Source organism: Corythoichthys intestinalis, chromosome 14 (genome assembly GCF_030265065.1).
Source record: "Corythoichthys intestinalis isolate RoL2023-P3 chromosome 14, ASM3026506v1, whole genome shotgun sequence".
NCBI lineage: Eukaryota > Metazoa > Chordata > Actinopteri > Syngnathiformes > Syngnathidae > Corythoichthys > Corythoichthys intestinalis.
This window is the reverse complement of record NC_080408.1, coordinates 11,081,854-11,101,874: the sequence shown is the minus strand read 5'-3', so window position 1 is coordinate 11,101,874 and position 20,021 is coordinate 11,081,854. Positions and strand designations below refer to the sequence as shown.

Here is a 20,021-nt window from a genome sequence, read left to right as displayed (position 1 = left end):
TCATTTATTTACGTTGATGCGAACCTGTTTTCTATCGAGGACCAAATTGATTCAGTAAATTATACAGACGTCCAGCATTGTCTTTTGGGAGTTCGCTGTATAGCCAGGACCGAGCCGTAACGTAGGACAGTATATTCACATTTCGTTGTTCATGCACTGTACACTGTACATTTATTTAGCATGTTGTTCTCTATTGTATTTTTATATTAAATTGCCTTTCAAGATGACATGTCTGTTCTATGTGTTGGATTTTATCAAGTAAATTTCCCCCCAAAATTCGACTTATACTCCGGTGCGACTTGTATATGTTTTTTTTCTCTTCGTTGGGCATTTTATGGCTGGATCGACTTATACTCAGGAGCGACTTGTAGTCCGAAAAATACGGTAATATAGTAACACAAGCACATTCAGATTATTTTCTTAAACAAATACCCATACAATTCTCAACACTGTTCACCTCTTGGGTTTCAAGACTATATGATAGCTGCATATAGCAAATGAACCACCATGAAGCTTTGAATCAATTAGGTGCAAAGCTTCATTCATCAAGAAGCTTCATTTGGACATCACTGCTAAACTCTCACCTTGGGAGGACAAGCTTTGTCGCCACCTACTGTCAACACTCTTGTCGTACAACAGGGGTCTCCAAACCGGTCCTCAAGTGCCACTGTGGGTCATGGTTTGCGTTCCTACATATCGAGCACAGACAGTTTAACCAATGAGGTTTATGCTAAAACTAGCGGCACCTGAATGCAATCAACTTGTAAGATACCAGATTAGTGAAAAGATCTCATCTTGCTTTGTTAGAATGAAATCCTGCACCCACTGCGCCCCTATGTTTAATAGTTTGTAGACCCGTGTCGTACAACATATTGCCACTCATGCCTCCCAGCATGCAATGCGGCGCTGTAAATATCGTTCAAAGTTCATGTTTTGTGCAAATTATTTCTTCAGTTACTGTTCCAGTTGTTTCATTTATTTAAAGTTTTGCTACTTGGTTTGTTGTTATGTGATCAATTTAGTTTCGTTCTGAAGCTTGAGGCGTGAGCTTGAATGACGTTTGAGTTCATAATGTGCCATCGTTTGGCATTGTACACGAAATGGATATGCTTACATGCTGTAAGCGGGAACTGTTTCCCCTGCCTCGTGAGTGCCACAAAATACTAAGTGGCTATTCTAATTCAGGTTGGAAACAGCAAATATTTTTAATGCGTATCCTATTGAACTGGACTTCATATGTTAGTAAAACGTTCGGGGGGGCATAGAATGACAAGTTTTTTCGAGTGCTTTTTCCCCCTAAAAAGTAATTTGGCACCCCCTCCACTAGATGGCTCCCTAGGCAACTGCCTAGCTCACCTATGCTCAGGCCCGGCCCTAATTCAAGACATACTGTATATACAATGTAATGTTGAGCAATGGTGCGTATCTACCTCGTGCAATTCTACCGAATAACTACAGACATACCGCAAGTGAAAGTAGTTTTTACTTTATTTTAGTGTATTTGCCTTCCTAGTACATTGGTAATCTCTTTTTTTTTTTAATTTGTATAGTTACGAATCTTCAAAGAACATAACAGACATGTTTCTAGGGCAGTGAGACCAATTAGTCCCAATCCAAACCCATGACCTTCTTGCTGTGAGCCACTAGTGCTCGGTCCATCTTCACCTTCAAAAAAACATGCCTCTCTCATGAATCCGTCGTCTTTCTCTCTAAGCCCCCCACAAACCCTGGCAATCCTGCTTTAATCACACGCCCCCGGTTTTCATTATTTGCTGCTCGAACCCAAACACACACACACAAGTCAGTGGTCACGGTGCTCTGTCACGTGGCCATTTTGTGGGTCGGCATTGTGTAATGTGGTGTAGGGTAAGGTGTTAAATGAAGTGTTGTTGAGCAGGTCACATGGTCACATCTCTGGGGCCCCAGATGCAACTATTGCATCTTGACAGAAGGGACTTTGCAACAGCGGTAATAATGCCATGTTTGTTTTGCACTTGATGACAGATGGACAAAGTTCCATTCATTGAGACAATTCTACTGCATGGAACAGTACACACAGACACACATACAGCAGATATATATACAGTACTTTATTACAAAAATCACAGCAGCTGAGTGCCATCTGGTGTTTATGTAAAGCGAAACAACAGATGCTGCTAAAACTACAGTATGATTACAGTACATCACTCTGTACTGTACAGCATGTTTATATTGAATGGTCAAGCTTTTTCCTACTAATAGTACTAGTAGTATCAATTAATCAAAGCGCCACACTAAATTCCATTAAAATTATGCTAAAAGTCTGCCATAGTTTCATTTGAATCAAGGGCCTTTTATCAACTCAACACAATATTATGTACACATTTGTTACAGTTCGCTTTCACGTAAAGTAATAAAAATACCAGAGTAATTTTTATGTTTTTGACAATTTTATTGCTGAAACATTTCATATATTTTAAATAAAACCTTTATTATTATTTTTTTTTTCTCCTCATAAAGGAATGCCTAAAAGATATATTAATCGATAGGTGGTGTTTTGATTGATGTTGATTCAATTGTGCTTAATACTGTGATATACAGTGGTATGAAAAATTATCTGAACCTTTTGGAATTTCTCACATTTCTGCGTAAAATCACCATCCTGATCTTTGTCAAAATCACACAGATGAAAAAACAGTGTCTGCTTTAACTAAAACCACTCAAACATTTATAGGTTTTCATATTTTAATGAGGATAGTATGCAAACAGATTTTGCTGTTACAAGGAAATACTACAAATTAATGTTCATCTGGTTAGATTATAGTTATGGTATTATGAGCTCATCACACATGTACATATAAACACAAATACTATGTCATTCTTTCTTATTGCAGATATTGATTGCAATAAAACTTTTGGACAACATGATTCCATTTCTTCAATTTAATTCAATTCAATTCAATTTATTCACACACACATTCATATTTCCAAGGTGTACATCATATCTCAGTTTCTTCTTGTTTCATTCAAAACGATTGGTGCATGTTCAAAACTGGTAAAAAAATATCGCAATTTATAAAATTCTTAGAAAAATATTAACAAAGGTGAAGCATAAGTCAAGCATTGCATCATCAAAGTAGAATGCACATAGTCTCAATATACCGTGGTATGAAAAAGTATCTGAACTGTTTGGAATATCTAACATTTCTGCGTAAAATCACCATCAAATGTGATCTGATCTTTGTCAAAATCACACAGATGAAAAAATAGTGGCGGCTTTAACTAAAACCACTCAAACACTTAGAGGTTTTCATATTTTAATGAGGTTAGTATGCAAACAATGACAGAAGGGGGAAAAATAAGTGAACCATAACATTTAATATTTTGTGGACCTCGCCACCCCCTTTTGCCAGCAATAACTTCAACCAGACGCTTCCTGTAGCTGCAGCTCAGTCTGGCACATCGATCAAGAATAATCCTTTGCCCATTCTTCTCTACAAAACTGCTGGAGTTCAGTCAGATTCCTGGGATATCTGGCATGAATCGCTGTCTTTAGGTCATGCCACAGCATCTCAAAGGGGTTCAAGTCTGGACTTTGACTTGGCCACTCCAGAACGTATATTTTGTTCTCCTGAAACCATTCTGAAGTTGATTTACTTCTGTTTTGAATCACTGTGTTGTTGCAGCAGCCATCCTCTTTTTGGCTTCAAGTGTCGGACAGACGGCCTCAGGTTTTCCAGCAAAACATCCTGATAAACTTTTGAATTCATTCTTCCATTAATGATTGCAAGTTGTCCAAGCCCTGAGGCAGCAAAACAGCCCCAAATCATGATTTTCCCTCCACCATGCTTCACGGTGGGGATGAGGTGTTGATGTTGGTGAGCTAGTCCATTTTTCCTCCACACATGACGTTGTGTGTTACTCACAAATAATTCAGCTTTGGTTTCATCAGTCCACAAAATTTTGGGCCAAAACCTCTGTGGAGTGTCCATGCGCATTTTTGCGAACATTAAACGAGCAACAATGTTTTTTTTTGTTGTTTTTTTAGAAAGCAGTGTCTTTCTCCGTGGAGTCCTCCCATGACCACCATTCTTGGCCATAGTTTTACTTATAGTTGATGTGTGCACAGAGATATTGGACTGTGCCAGTGATTTCTGTAAGTCTTTAGCAGACACTCTAGGGTTCTTTTATACCTCTCTCAGTATTCTGCGCTGAACTCTTGGCATCATCTTTGGTGGACGGCCACTTCTTGGGAGAGAAGCAACAGTGCCAAACTCTCTCCATTTGTAGACAATGGTTTGGAGATGGTTTTGTATCCTTTCCCAGCTTTATACAAATCAACAGTCCTTAAACGCAGGTCTTCAGACAAGTCTTTTGACCGAGCCATGATGCATATTAGATGATGCTTCTCATCAAGACAATTTTTACTTTTAACTTAGGGGAAAAAAATATATACTTTAAACCACTCATCAATGATTAGGCGCACACCTGTAAATTGTATGGTAAAAATTTGTTTCAATTGCTCTTTAAGTCTCCTTAGGCAGACGGTTCACTTATTTTTCCCCCTTCTGTCATTGTTTGCATGCTATCCTCATTAAAATATGAAATCCTATAAATGTTTAGGTGGTTTTAGTGAAGCAGACACTGTTTTTACATCTGTGGGATTTTGACAAAGAACAGATCAGATTTGATGGTGATTTTACTCAGAAATGTGAGAAATTCCAAAAGGTTCAGACACTTTTTCATACCACTGTATGTAATTTATTTGTTACTTTATTGTTACAATATTACCGTATGTGATTACTCAAAACATTTGAGGATTAATAAAATGTGTTATGTACACCAGTATGCATGTTTGTACATTATGTACAATTTCATTAATATTCCCACATTTTTTATGTTTATATTTGTATTTTTACTCAAATATATTTATTATTGGAGAATGGAATTGGAGATTGATGAGATGATATATTTTTAAAATTGTCTTTGTGCGATTTCAATTTATTCTTTAAGGTATTAAAACAAGTAAAAGATGTGTTTTATACTACACCACTGGTTAATACATTTTTAAATGGATAAAATTGTAGTAAAGTATGTACTATTATTTTATTAATGTATGTTTTTCTGCTTAATTTGTTCCATAGGGGATGCTTTGAAAACATATCTAAAATTATTATACTATTTTAATTTTTGCTAAAAGGGCATAAATACAGTGGAAACATAAGTATATGGCGGAAAACACTCAGGTGACTTGAAGTTCCGCTCTGAGACCCCCAATTTGGCCAAATTTCAAAATTGTCCGATATGCATGTGTGATACATCATTGGAAAGCTTAAAATCTCAATTTTCTGGGGGAAGAAACATTTTGAACAGGAGGACATTTAAAAAAAAAAAAAAAAAAGAATTTTTTTAAAATAGCAAAACGCTATCTGGAGGCGAAAGCACGCGAGAGCAGAATTACAGACGCCATGACTTTAACAAATTATTATGGCGTACTTACCTTGTGTCGATCAAAAAACTCGTAGCATGTATCACTGAGTGTCAAGACACAGCTGTGAATGGCCACAGCTGGATATTTTTGGAATTTTATGGGTGAAACATGGTAATATAACAAGGGTCGCGACGCAGAAATCGCAGACATCAAAGAGTGGTCGAGATGTTCTTTTTCATACATTTACCCATTTAAACGTTTTTTAATTATTTTTCTTTGTTTGGATCGATTATTTATCATCTAACATATCGGAGAAAATGTGACAGCAACAAAAAAAAAAAAAAAAAAAATACAATTAAGCGATAGTTATGAGGCAGATATCCGTGACTTTTTTACAGACACCAATTTTTTCATTGTGACGTAATTTGTTTAAAAGTTTAAAATATGCCAGTGAATAATTTACATCGAATAATTATTCAAAGCTAAAAATGACAGACATTTTGAATAATAAATATAATTACTTACCTTCTTTTTATGGCTGGGTTGAAACAAAATTGGTTGCACTATGTCTGTAAACGGGAGTTTCCAGGGTAAAAGGGACAAATTGAAAATAGTTCGGGGGCTTAATGGGCCATGAATCTGCTATGGCAGCATATAGACATATTGTTCTATCAAACACAACAGTTCTTTTGGCTTAAAATACAGCAGTTTATTTTATAGAGGGTTGCAAGAGCAGAAACTGCTTTTTCAGTCTTTTCTGTGTTTTCCGCCATATATATATTTTTCTCCCATAATTAGTAGCCCAATCGTATCACAAGCATTGATTGTAAACTTAGCATTAACGTGCATCAGTTCTTCTTTGTTTGTTTTTGTGGGGCAATATATTATTGCTATAACATATTGCAAATAATACTATAGGTATATGGACATATAGGCTGATATAGTGTGATGTAGACACAGTCCATCACTATACAGTAAACCAGGGGTTTTCAACCCAGTCCTCAAGGCACACTGTGGGTCCTGGTTTTTGTTCCAGCCGATCCAGCAGAGACAGTTGAACCAATGAGGCTTCTGCTAAAACAAGCCACACCTGACTGCAATCAACTGATTGCACTTGTAAAACACCAGATTGGGGAAAAAGTGTTGTCATCTTGTTTGGTAAGAATGAAATCCTGCACCCACAGTGTGCCTTAGTGGAATAGGTTGGGGACCCCTGCAGTAAACAACTCACGTTGTTATTCTTTGAAATGCCTTTAGGTGACAGTGTTGTCCTCTGCATCCTCTCCCCGCAAAAGGACATTGAAAGTGTAAAAATATGCTCAAACTATTTTTACTTATCTTTTGTTGTTGCGAGTACCAATGGAAAAATGTGAATCCATGTAAAATCATAGGATAGTACATAATTTTAGATAAAAAATGATAACATTTCAAACAAATAATTGATATACTGTAGGTAACGTCCGGTGTGGCAGCAGGGTGGTGGGTTAGCACATTCGCCTCAATTCTGAGGTCAAGGGTTCAAACCCCCGGCTCTGGCCTTTCTGTGCGGAGTTTGCATGTTCTCCCCGTGCCTGCCTGGCTTTTCTCCAGATCAGGGGCGGACTGGTACTAAAAAGCAGCCCTGGACTTTGACTCTGCCCGGCCCACAAGGATCGCTGTACGAAGGGAAACACAGACCCTCTAGGAGGGTCCGGGGGCATGCCGCCCTGGGAGAAATTTTTTTTTTTTTTTTTAATTTTATTGTAAAATGCATCAATTTCATGCACTTTGAGAGAAAAATGAAGCGGCTATGAAGAACAACACATTGCATTATTATACATTTTAACTTGAATACTCACTGAGAAATTAAGAGCACAGTCCAGGTCTCAAAGTAGAACCAGAAAAGGCAGGAGACTGCCAGAAGGACAAAGAAAATATCGTATGATTTATGATGAATCACAATGAAAAGAGGGTGTAATTATACATTTTAACTTGAACACTCACTGAGAAATTAACAGAACACTCTCAGGATCTCTATCTAGAACCAGAAAAAGGCAGGAGACTATATTTCTTGTGAATTAATATTGCTGCTGCGTGTGCATACGTTGTTTTACAGCTAAAATATTTTTTCTTAGAAGAGGGATAGTAGGACTAGCATACTGTAACTCAGGGGTCAGGAACCTTTTTGACAAAGAGAGCCAAAGCACCCAACATAATGAAAAATGTGATTGTATAAGAGCCAAACAGAATGTTTGTGTCTGTGTCTATATATATATATATATATATATATATATATATATATATATATATATATATATATATATATATATATATATATATATATATATATATATATATATATTCATCGGCCACTTTATTAGGTACACCTGTCCAACTGCTCGTTAACACTTAATTTCTTATCAGCCAATCACATGGCGGCAACTCAATGCATTTAGGCATGTAGACATGGTTTAAGACAATCTCCTGCAGTTCAAACCGAGCATCAGTATGGTGAAGAAAGGTGATTTGAGTGACTTTGAACGTGGCATGGTTGTTGGTGCCAGAAGGGCTGGTCTGAGTATTTCAGAAACTGCTGATCTAATGGGATTTTCAAGCACAACCATCCCTAGGGTTTACAGAGAATGGTACGAAAAAGAAAAAATATCCAGTGAGCAGCAGTTCTGTGGGCGGAAATGCCTTGTTGATGCCAGAGGTCAAAGGAGAATGGCCAGACTGGTTCGAGCTGATAGAAAGGCAACAGTGACTCAAATAACCACCCGTTACAACCAAGGTAGGCAGAAGAGCATCTCTGAATGCACAGTACGTCGAATTTTGAGGGAGATGGGCTACAGCAGCAGAAGACCACGCCGGGTGCCACTCCTTTCGGCTAAGAACAGGAAACTGAGGCTACAATTTGCACAAGCTCATCGAAATTGGACAATAGAAGATTGGAAAAACGTTGCCTGGTCTGATGAGTCTTGATTTCTGCTGCGACATTCGGATGGTAGGGTCAGAATTTGGCGTCAACAACATGAAAGCATGGATCCATCCTGCCTTGTATCAACGGTTCAGGCTGGTGGTAGTGGTGTAATGGTGTGGGGAATATTTTCTTGGTACTCTATGGGCCCCTTGGTACCAATTGAGCATCGGTGGAACGCCACAGCCTACCTGAGTATTGTTGCTGACCATGTCCATCCCTTTATGACCACAATGTACCCAACTTCTGATGGTTACTTTTAGCAGGATAATACGCCATTTCATAAAGCTGGAATCATCTCAGACTGGTTTATTGAACATGACAATGAGTTCACTGTACTCAAATGGCCTCCACAGTCACCAGATCTCAATCCAATAGAGCATCTTTGGGATGTGGTAGAACGGGAGATTCGCATCATGGATGTGCAGCCGACAAATCTGCACCAATTGTGTGATGCCATCATGTCAATATGGACCAAAGTCTCTGAGGAATGCTTCCAGCACCTTGTTGAATCTATGCCACGAAGAATTGAGGTAGTTCTGAAGGCAAAAGGGGGTCCGACCCGTTACTAGCATGGTGTACCTAATAAAGTGGCCGGTGAGTGGATATATTATATACAAAACCTATAAATGTTTGGGTGATTTTAGTTAAAACAGACAGTTTTTTCATATTTGTGATTCTGACAATGATTAGATCACATTTGGTGATTTTATGCAGAAATGTGAGAAATTCCTAAAGGTTCAGATACTTTTTCATACCACTAGTTGCGAATATGCAAATATTAAAGAAAATTCCGGAGTGTTTCTTCAAACGATGCAGAATTGCACTTTCATTAAAAAAATTTATATACCTGAGCGTAGGCTCAAACGATATGAAAAATAAATAAATGAGGTTCTAAGTACAATTAAAAAAAACAATTGGCAAAAGTCCACTATCTTAAATGCTATAAAATGCTATTGTTTTTTTTGTTTTTGTTTTTTTTTAAGTTCTTTTTACAATGCTCTTAACAAATCATTCAAACACATATTCCCACAAAAAAAAAATCTAAATATACTGTACTTCTAAACTAAATATCGAAGGCATAAACAAACATATTAGCTCAAACACAAACATACAGTGGGGCAAATAAGTATTTAGTCAACCACTAATTGTGCAAGTTCTCCCACTTGAAAATATTAGAGAGGGCTGTAATTGTCAACATGGGTAAACCTAAACCATGAGAGACAAAATGTGAAAAAAAAAAAAAAAAAAAAAAACAGAAAATCACATGCAGATCTCCTCTAGAGCAGTGATGTTTTGGGGCTGTCGTTGGGCAACACGGACTTTCAACTCCCTCCTGACCCCGTGGCGTCAAAATGAAAACAAGAACCGGGAGCAAAAATCCCAGAACCACACGGGGGGACCTAGTGAATGACCTACAGAGAGCTGGGACCATAGTAACAAAGGCTACTATCAGTAACACAATGCGCCGCCAGGGACTCAAATCCTGCACTGCCAGACATGTCCCCCTGCTGAAGAAAGTACACGTCCAGGCCCGTCTGCAGTTCGCTAGAGAGCATTTGGTTGATCCAGAAGAGGACTGGGAGAATGTGTTATGGTCAGATGAAACCAAAATAGAACTTTTTGGTAGAAACACAGGTTCTCTTGTTTGGAGGAAAAAGAAAACTGAATTGCACCATACCCACTGTGAAGCATGGGGGTGGAAACATCATGCTTTGGGGCTTTTTTTCTGCAAAGGGACCAAGACGACTGATCTGTGTAAAGGAAAGAATGAATGGGGCCATGTATCGAGAGATTTTGAGTGAAAATCTCCTTCCATCAGCAAGGGCACTGAAGATGAGACGTGGCTGGGTCTTTCAGCATGACAATGATCCCAAACACACAGCCAGGGCAACAAAGGAGTGGCTTCGTAAGAAGCATTTCAAGGTCCTGGAGTGGCCTAGCCAGTCTCCAGGTCTCAACCCCATGGAAAATCTGCGGAGGGAGTTGAAAGTCCGTGTTGCCCAACGACAGCCCCAAAACATCACTGCTCTAGAGGAGAGGAGATCTGCATGGAAGAATGGGCCAAAATACCAGCAACAGTGTGTGAAAAGCATGTAAAGAGTTACAGAGAATGTTTGGCCTCCGTTAATGCCAACAAAGGGTACTTCAAACAAAGTATTGATATGAACTTTTGGTATTGACCAAATACTTATTTTCCACCATGATTTGCAAATAAATTATTTAAAAATCAAACAATGTGATTTTCTGTTTTTTTCCCCACATTCTGTCTCTCATAGTTGAGGTTTAACCATGTTGACAATTACAGGCCTCGCTAATATTTTCAAGTGGGAGAAATTGCACAGTTAGTGGTTGACTAAATACTTATTTGCCCCACTGTACCTTATGTTGGTCTTAACAGGCAGCAGCTGGATTCAGCCATGTTAAATGAGCTATGTTATATTCACTGTTGCCACTCATTTTGTGAAACGTGTCAGGTACTGCTTGGTAAGCTTTGCTGTCTTATCTTGGCTAGATATGCCATGTTGCTTTAGCCTTTAAAGGTCTCTGCTGAGTGATCACCATGTACTATAATAACTTGTAGCGTTAGCATAGCGTTCGCGTTAGCAATAGCATTTAGCGCAGTGACTCGGTGTCTTCTTAAACTCTTGGAAAACGGGGTGAGTTTAATTAATTTCAAATAATGTGCTGTATTTCTGCTGAGTGTGTATTATCATCATGAAAACTGTGATGTCCTTGTAGACTCTAGTCTATAGTTATGTGCTCGTCTGTCATGTTGATTCGAAATTGTTGGAAACCTTTGAAGGACATAGTACCTTTTCCCGTAGGCACCGTCTAACTGTTTGCATTATTCTAACACACTTAATATAATCCAACCAGGGAATAGTATCTTTTCTCATATTTACTGATTGACTGTTTGGATTACTCTAACACACACAAAAATAAAATAAATAGCACTTATCCAGTAGTTTAAGGAAAACAAGGAGAATATAGGGCATCAGAGATAAACAAAGCCTTCTTATCACGGAAGCCCAGCGGGTGCGTCATGCAACTGATGCACCAACTATCGCAATCAGTTCTCCCGGACAGCTCAGAACAAATGGCGGGACGCTCTGTCCCAACCCAAGGAACGCCGGAGACCGCCCGATATCCAACTGATAACACAACTGACAAGACTCCAAGAGCCCCTTTGATGCTGAGGTGGCAAAATCCACAACCCTTGCACAGACAACAGTAACTCCCGAATCCTCCTGTCCAATCCACAAACGGACAATAATCTTAAACAACGCCCAAACGCATCCTTCTTCCTGCCCACGGCCCGCCCAGCGAGAGCCTTCAAAAGACTGAATGTTGTCATTTTTTTTGGGAACCTTTTGTTGACGTGTGATAGGATGACCTTGCCTCCCCGCCTGAATGTTTCAGTTTCGCCTTGCCGTTTTTATAGCTGTCGACCTGAATAAATTGTCATCTTGTTTTTGGTAAGCCCTCTTAAACCTTTCAAAATGGAGTCTGTACAAAGGGTTAAAACTAAGGTGAATGCGCAGAGTTTGGCCTTCCGGCCTGTGCCGTTGGAGCTGCGCCAGCACGTGTCCGGTGGTTCGGCTGGCGCGATTCCGTTAGTCTGGCTAGAAGGTTCGATTCTTTCATCTATAAACTTTTGAAGTTTATACATTAAAACATTTTCAGAATTGTTGACTAAAACAGGACGAAATTTGAGTTTTCGTTGACTTAAACTAGACGAAGGCGAAAACATTTTGAAATGACTAAAATATGACTAAGACTAATAGTATTTTCGTCCAAAAGACTAAGACTGAAACTGAAATTTAAAAATGGCTGCCAAAAAAAACATAGATATATTTTCATAAGTTTTTTTTTTTTTTTTTAATTATACTTAGAAAGAAAAAGTGGAAAAAAACATGTCTTATTTGTATCTCTTTCCAATGATGCTGTAAATCTGAGTAAATACATTGAACATTCACAAAAGGGAGGGGGCGCTACTTCGCGGTTTTTTACTTATCGCGGCGGGTTCTGGTCCCTATTAACCGCGAAAAACGAGGGCTCACTGTACTGTAATTCACTTAAAAATGGTTGGGTCAATTCTATCCTTACAATCAGTGTTGTTTTCGTCAACGATGACTATAACGAAAATATTTCGTCGACGAACGATTTTTTCATGACGATGACGAGACAATAACGAGCTAAAATGATTATTGGGAGAGGAAAACATAACGACACAAATGCCAGTTTTCGTCTTGATGAGACAAGAACGAGACGAAAATGCGCCATAGGTTTTGCCACATGTTCACAATTTGTGTCTCGTTGTGTTACTAATTTGACGGTCTGCGCCTCCCCTCAATTCACCCACTTGTGTCCTCTCCAGTATTCCCATTGCCTGTTTTGAGATTCACACCCTAAGATTAGTCTTCTTTTCTTGGCAAGAAGAGAGAATATGCAATGTTGCTTTAGCCTTTAAAGGTCTGTGCTGTCTGATCATCACACACTAAATGGAACTCGTAGCGTTAGCATAGCATCCACGTTTGCGTTAGCATCACGCTGTTGCTAACGGAGAGTGTCCTCTTAAACTCTGCTGAGAGATCATCACACACTAAATATAACTTGTAGCGTTAGCATCAGGCTATTGCTAACGGTGAGCATCTTCTAAAACTCTCAGGCAACTTTTTTTTTTGACAAAGTTCGTGGCGTCCTGGTGGGTATAATTTTTTTTTTTCATTTTACAGACGAAAATAGTTTTATTACACGTCAACTAAAACTACACAAAATTAGTCTTGAGTTTTAAACTAGACGAAGACAAACACATTTTGAGATGACTAAAATATAACTAAGACCAGTGGTTTTCAACCGTTGTGCCGCGTGTGAGAGATCGTCAGGTGTGCCGCGACAAATTATCCAATGTCGCTTTTTTTTTTTATTGTCGTCAGGCGTTGCAGTTGGAAGGAAGGAGTAGGTAGACGGTTGCGGTCGCGTGCAGATGAGCGAGGTATTGCTGGTGTCGCATTCAAAAACTTCGGATTTTTAGCCATCAGACACCTTGCTGTCCGCGACAATGTGGACCCCAGCCTGTCTACTGTACATCATTTGATTAGAATCGTCAAGTGTTGATATACACGGAAATGTCATTTCCATTTTATCCAATGTGTAATGACCATCAATCCTCCCCGTGTGCCATGCAAGCTTAAACGTTATTTCCAAAGGAGACACCCATCGCTTCAAAACAAGTCGATGGACTATTTTGTTTGCCTTTGTGAAAACACAGAAACAGGCAACTTTTTTTTTTTTTTAGAAAAACGACAAAGGTATATGAGAAAGCCCTCAAAGCCAGTTACCTTGTTGCTTAACTTGTTGCTAAATCCAAAAAGTCCCATACCGTGGTCCGTGACAGAAATTAATTAATACTACCTGCCTGCAAAGCCATTATCTGCGATATGCTCGGCCCTGATGCGGTTGAAGACATTGCTCACGTCCCCGTCTGATAATTCTGAGCTTTTTCAAGCCTAACTGCTATAAAAAAATAAAAAAAAACAGAAAGACTGATAGCTGTTGAAGAATAAGGATATCGACTTTGTGTTCATCTAAACAGGCTCAAGTTTCACACTGATTAAGTATGCATTCTGAGAAATTATTTGATAATTAAATATAGGCTACTGTACAGAAAATCGTTTTGGAACATTTTTGGTTTGTGGTGTCCAACAAGATTTTTTCCAATGTATAAAACGTGCCGTGACTCAAAAAAGGTTGAAAAACACTGCTGTAATTCACTTAAGAATGGTCGAGTCAATTCTATATTTACAACACATGGAAAGAAATATGAAAAAAATTTTTTTTTCTTTTTTTTTGAGGGAGGGGGCGCTACTTTTTATTTTCACTTATCGCGGTGGGTTCTGGTCCTGATTAACCACGAAAAAAGAGGGATCACTGTGCTCTAATCAACTTAAAAATGCAGCAGGGCCGAAAACCAAAAGTGTTTTTTGCCATGGCAAAAAAAATTTGCCACATGGCAAAAAATTTTTGCCACATGGAAAAAAAATCCCACATGTTAAAACAATTTTGCCACATGGATAAACATTTTTGCCACGTGGCAAAAAAATGGCACATGGCAAAAAAAAAAACAAAAAAAAAATGCCACATGGCAAAAATGTTTGCCACATGGCAAAAAAAGGTTGCCACATGGCAAAAAAAAAAAAAAAAAAACCACATGGCAAAAAATTTTTGCCACATGGCAAAAAAAATGCCACATGGCAAAAAAAATTTTGCTACACGGCAAAAAAAAAAAAAAATGCCACATGGCAAAACATTTTTGCCAAATGGCAAAAAAATGCCACATGGCAAAAAAAGGCCACATGGTAAAAAGAATTGCCAAATGGCAAAAAAATGCCACATGGCAAAAAGAAATGCCACATGGCAAAAAAAAAATGCCACATGGCAAAAAAATGCCACATGGCAAAAGAATTTTTCCAGACGGCAAAAAAAATGCCACATGGCAAAAAAAAAAAAAAAAATTGACAAATGGCAAAAAAAATGCCACATGGCAAAAAATTTTTGCTACATGGCAAAAAATTTTTGCCAGATGGCAAAACAAAAAGCCACACGGCAAAAAAAGGCCACATGGCAAAAAAATTTGCCACATGGCAAAATGTTTTTGCCACTTGGCAAAAAAAGATGCCACATAGCAAAACAAATTTGCCACATGGCAAAATAAAATGCCACATGGCAAAAAAAAAAAAAAAAAAAAATGCCACATGGCAAAAAATTTTTGCCACATGGCAAATACCACTTTTGGTTCTCGCTGTCTCTCTGAAAAATGGTCGGGTCAATTCTATCATTACAACATGGGAAGACAATCTGAATGACCTATATAACTGAAGCTATTATATAATGCAAATAAGGTTGCTTAAAAGTTGGTGGGGACAATTTCAGCATCCTGAAAAGTTGATAGTGTTATGTCCATACGGTCCCTATGCAAACCTACGCTCTTTCTCGTCGACCTCCCTGATCTGGGCAATGTGTCTCTCTCTCTCTCGCGCGCGCGCGATCACACACTCTCGATCGCGCCTATAGACCTCGCGATGCACTGGGGGTCGGGGCTACTACGAGTCGGGAGGGAGTGCGCATGCGCACTGACTCGGCGCAGCCGGTCGGGGAGGAGGAGGTGGTGAGGGGGGGAAACAACCGCTTTGCCATCGGATGTATTCAACAGCAGCGTGTCCATTTATCCAAATTATCTGCTTTTAACCGCTTGTCGCTGTGCATACATGGTGGAATTGTAAGTATTGCGCGTCTTGCGTGTGTGTGTGCGCGCGGTAAGAATGGAGGATGCTGGATTGAAGAAGAGGAATGAAGAGGAGAAGTGTGGAGGAGGGGGGCATTAAATCCCCCTTTTTGCGAAGATTTGCGAATAGAGAGGCATCGTTTGCTTGCAATGATTAAGCCAGTGCAGTGCGGGTGCATACTATGCACCCCTCGCCCCCCATTCCTTTTCCCTCCACTTCACCATTCAATCAGGTTTGAAGACGTGCACCCGTGTATTTCATTGTATTTTTTGGGGAAAGACCAAATAACGTGGCATCCATTGCATCCCTGCATACATCAACTCCTCCTCATCCATCTTTTCCAAGCATACAGCAATTCACCCCCACTCCACCCCACCCCCCTCGTGTCAGGTAGTGTGTTACATAAATAATATGACAGGATTTGTTAGTGTCTGACCTGCCGATGACACCTTTTGTTGGCATGTTAGGGCCTTTCACAGCATTTAACTGCAAAAAAAAAAAAAAAAAAAAAAAATCAATCAAACAGAATATATTGTCATTTATCTGGAGAATGTCGTCCATAGATTAAGTGTACGGAAATGCCATTAATCTTTTGAGCAAAAACAGCGCTCTGTGGTATTGTAATGTTTGAAAACATGTATTGATGACATGAAATAGAATGTCAAAATATTAAATAGTTATTGCATTATGATTCATTCATTGTAATTGTGCAGCTCGGGCCGATTCGTAGGGGGCTTATTTTCAAAAACTTCAAATTCAAATATTTACAAAACCAAAGCTGCTAACGACCTAAAACCAAAACAGGCACTTACCTTAGCCATATATGGGTCTCCATGAGCGGTGACGTCTAAAAATACAAAGTCGTTCCCTTACAAAATCCCGATTAATTATTTTTTATATAAGTATAACACAACTTAAAATGGCTATAAAAGTCTCAGATTTTACACTAGATGCACAAAAATCGCCAAATGCAGAGACAATCACCTATATTGTCAGGATCAATAGCAATATTTAACATATATAAGTTTTTGACTAAAATAGCAACTTTTTTTTTTAATTTACTGCAAGTTTTCAACAGCTAATAAATCACTGAATTTAACATCAGAAACTTAATACTTGAGGAAAAGATGCAGAATCAATTGTAAATCGGGGCCGGATGTATGGGGGGGGCAGGGTGGGCACGGCCCACCCAGACGTGAGTCGTGCCCACCCAATCAAAATGTCGGTGTTCTGTTATGCATAAAATATTGATGGGTTTTGTGATTGAATACCTGAGTTTTATTGCTTTTATTACGTCTTATTAGCATCATCTAGTGGATGCCTTAATTTACTGCATCTCACGCGCACTTTATTTGAAAGAAACTGCAACGCGGAAGTGACGTTGTTCAGTAGAGACTCACACGACGATGGGCGCAGTCAGTTCGCGCCATCTCTGACCATTTTGCCTTGAATTTGAGGTTGCATCGCCGGTATGTATTGTTTAAATGTGTTTAAAAACGAAAATATGTGAACTGTGTGTACTTCAGTGCAAAAAAAAAAAGTGAGACAGATTCACTTGGCATGTAACTTGTGATATGCTAATTACCAGTGTTGTTAATAACGGCGTTAGAATACAACGGCGTTACTAACGGCGTTGTTTTTTCAGTAACGAGTAATCTAATTAATTACTTTTCTCATCTTGGCAACGCCGTTACCGTTACTGAGGCGGGAAAGGCGTGGGTTACTATGCGTTACTAAGTTGATTGAACAATAAAAGTATGAGAGAAACGGACTCACGGAGACGAGAGAGCACAGCAGGAGTGGGGAAGACGCCGTTGCAACCGCGATGCTACCTGACTGTAGCCATAGCCGACAAACTACGCCCACATGACACGGTAGATATCACATTATAGAACTAGATGCAAATGGTAGACACAGCTGCATTGGCAACATGTTTTAAAGACTACATGCGTTAGTAAACAGCCGCCATCTTAAAGCAGTAAACCTCTCAGGAAGGCTCTAATGTAGAGATCCTTCCTAGCGCACCTAAGTAACTTTTTTTTTTTTTTTTTTTTTAAATCTAAAATGCTTCTAAATCGGCAAAATCTTAACTTAAATCTATCTTTAAATGATGAAACGGTTTTTAAACTTTTATGTTTAAAGTAGACAGAAGGGAACTAATGCAATAACGGGAGCAATTTTAACAACTTTAACGGTTGATTCACAACTTTAAATGACTTCCACACATGGCAAAGGTTACTATCTAGTTATCGCAATACCCTTGTGTCTAGTTAAGTGGAGGGTAAAGAATTGGGCTAGGGCCAATTGTCCCCCAAACCCATTAAAATTCACATTGCGTGATATGTTTTTTTTTCTCAATAAAAAAAAAAATAAAAAAATATATCACTAGTTACTTTGCCAAGTAACTAATTACTCTTACATTCAGGTAACTGAGTTACTAACGCAATTACTTTTTGGGAGAAGTAATTTGTAACTGTAATTAATTACTTTTTTAAAGTAAAATTAACAACACTGCTAATTACCCACGAGTTAGAGGGTCGGCAAAATGGCGTCTTGGGCGCTCTGCCAATGGTTTATTCATATTTTCATATGCAGTTTGCTACAGATAGGGCAGTACATATGCGATTTAATATACTGTGCATATTTTGATTGTGTTGTTTTGTCTGTTTTCTTTAGTTTCACCCTTTTGAGTGTTAATAAACCTGCTTAGACAAAGCCACGTCTGCAGAGTCGTTGATACGAGAAAGGTGTTCATAGCCACGACTATCGTGACGGCACAGTCGGGAATATCTATTGTAGCGTCGCACTGGATATAGAGAACGCACGGAGAGGTGGTGTCACCTACTTTTTTATTGCAGGATTAACGGTTACTGTTGGCCGCACCCAGGCCGAACAAGCAATCACCAAAACAAGCTGTTTTTCCAACCTCATTTGTTATCCACGGGCTTCCGCTCTCTCCTCCAGACACATTCTCGCAGTCGGACATCCGGGCATTTTTGACGTCACCAGCCACAACAAAGCGTCGCCATATTGAAATGGGGGCAAAACACGAGTCACAAGCAGTTGCTCTGTCGTGCATTGTAGTACAAACACGTTGAACTTTTGTCTTATTTGCGGTCTTTTTTTCCGTCGGAATGACTAAAAGTTGCCGTGTTGCGGGTTGTAACACAAGGAAGACTTCGGAGCCGCATTTGAAGTTCTTCATTCTTCCTCGTGAGAAGAAAAGGACTAGCAAATGGCTGAAAGCAATCAATCGAGGAACAGTAAAAGAAGACGGTTCCGTGGACCATTCTCGCCAGTGGGAACCTAAATCCAGGCACATTTACGTTTGCAGCCGACATTTTATTACTGGTGAGTAAACTTTAATCGATTTTTTTTGTTGTTGCCTCAATTAGCTGCTAAGATTCAATAGAGTAGGCAGTGGTTAATATTACCGTAACCGACAACTCGCAAAGCGTTATTGGTCTTTTGCCGTGAACTGCTCTAACCGGTCAATTGGTATATTATTGGCCTGGTGGGAATTGGTTATTTTGCTGTGACACGTTCACGGCTGAATAACGCTTGGAGGCGAATTACCGGTTACGGCAGAAATAATTACTCCGTATATACTACCAGTTTTCTTAGTTCCACACAGTACATATTCCACGTAATTCATAAAAGTCAACTTACTGGGTGACTTTATGAGGTAGTTGTAGATGTTTCCGAACTCCACTGCAGGGAATTCCTTTGAATTGTTTATCCAGCTATCAGCTGCGACTTTGTATGGGCAGATTTGCAGGCTAATAGACGCTAATTTTAAGTTGTATCGCCTCCTTGCGTCTGTCGGCAGTGACTCGTGATAATAATAAGTTATGTTTAAGACGTTTTTATGAAAAAAAGATGCAAAACACAGCTGAAATATATGAATGTCAGACAACGTTACCTGTATGGCCTCCATCTCAAAATGGCGACACGTTGCTATGCGAGATGACGTCATCGTGACATCACGCCGACTGCAAGAATAAGTTGATAGATGAATGAAAAAAACAAAACAAAACAAACAAAAAAAACAAATAAACCCCCCCAAAAATTAATGCAGCCTCAACGGGACACAAACCAGTGTCCAACTTGCGCCGGTCCCAAGCCCAGAGAAATGCAGAGGGTAAAAAAAAAGCCTGCATTGGGGGTGCCTCCTCAAGATTTCTTAGTGCCCACTCTGGTGGGTAAACCTAGATCCGGGCCTGTTGTAAATAATACTTAAATAGATTATTAATAAATTATATATACAATCACAACTTATTATAGAATAGAATATTCTTTTTTTATCATTATACACTATATACTGTTAGCGAATGAGGCTAGCGGTCGCCCTCCGTAAAAAGAGCTT

At 39.1% G+C, this 20,021-nt stretch overlaps 2 protein-coding genes across 6 annotated transcripts in view; one reads left to right on the top strand and one right to left on the bottom strand.

The window, feature by feature from the left end:
• atp6v1h (ATPase H+ transporting V1 subunit H) overlaps window positions 1-16,109 on the bottom strand; it is a 77,727-nt gene extending 61,618 nt beyond the window's left edge. For both annotated transcript variants that reach the window (XM_057856923.1, XM_057856926.1), the window contains exon 1: window positions 16,092-16,109. The gene's annotated coding sequence lies outside the window, so the exon portion shown is untranslated. The remainder of the gene's footprint in view (window positions 1-16,091) is intronic.
• The window catches only part of rgs20 (regulator of G protein signaling 20), a 35,563-nt gene that overhangs the window by 4,294 nt on the left and 11,248 nt on the right, over window positions 1-20,021 (top strand). The window contains exon 1 of one of the 4 annotated variants that reach the window (XM_057856929.1): window positions 15,520-15,648. The exons of 1 other annotated variant lie outside the window; for it this stretch is intronic. The gene's annotated coding sequence lies outside the window, so the exon portion shown is untranslated. Of the gene's footprint in view, window positions 1-15,519; window positions 15,649-16,837; window positions 19,007-20,021 lie in introns of those variants that run through there. 2 more of the 4 variants (XM_057856930.1, XM_057856928.1) reach the window with 2 other exon arrangements.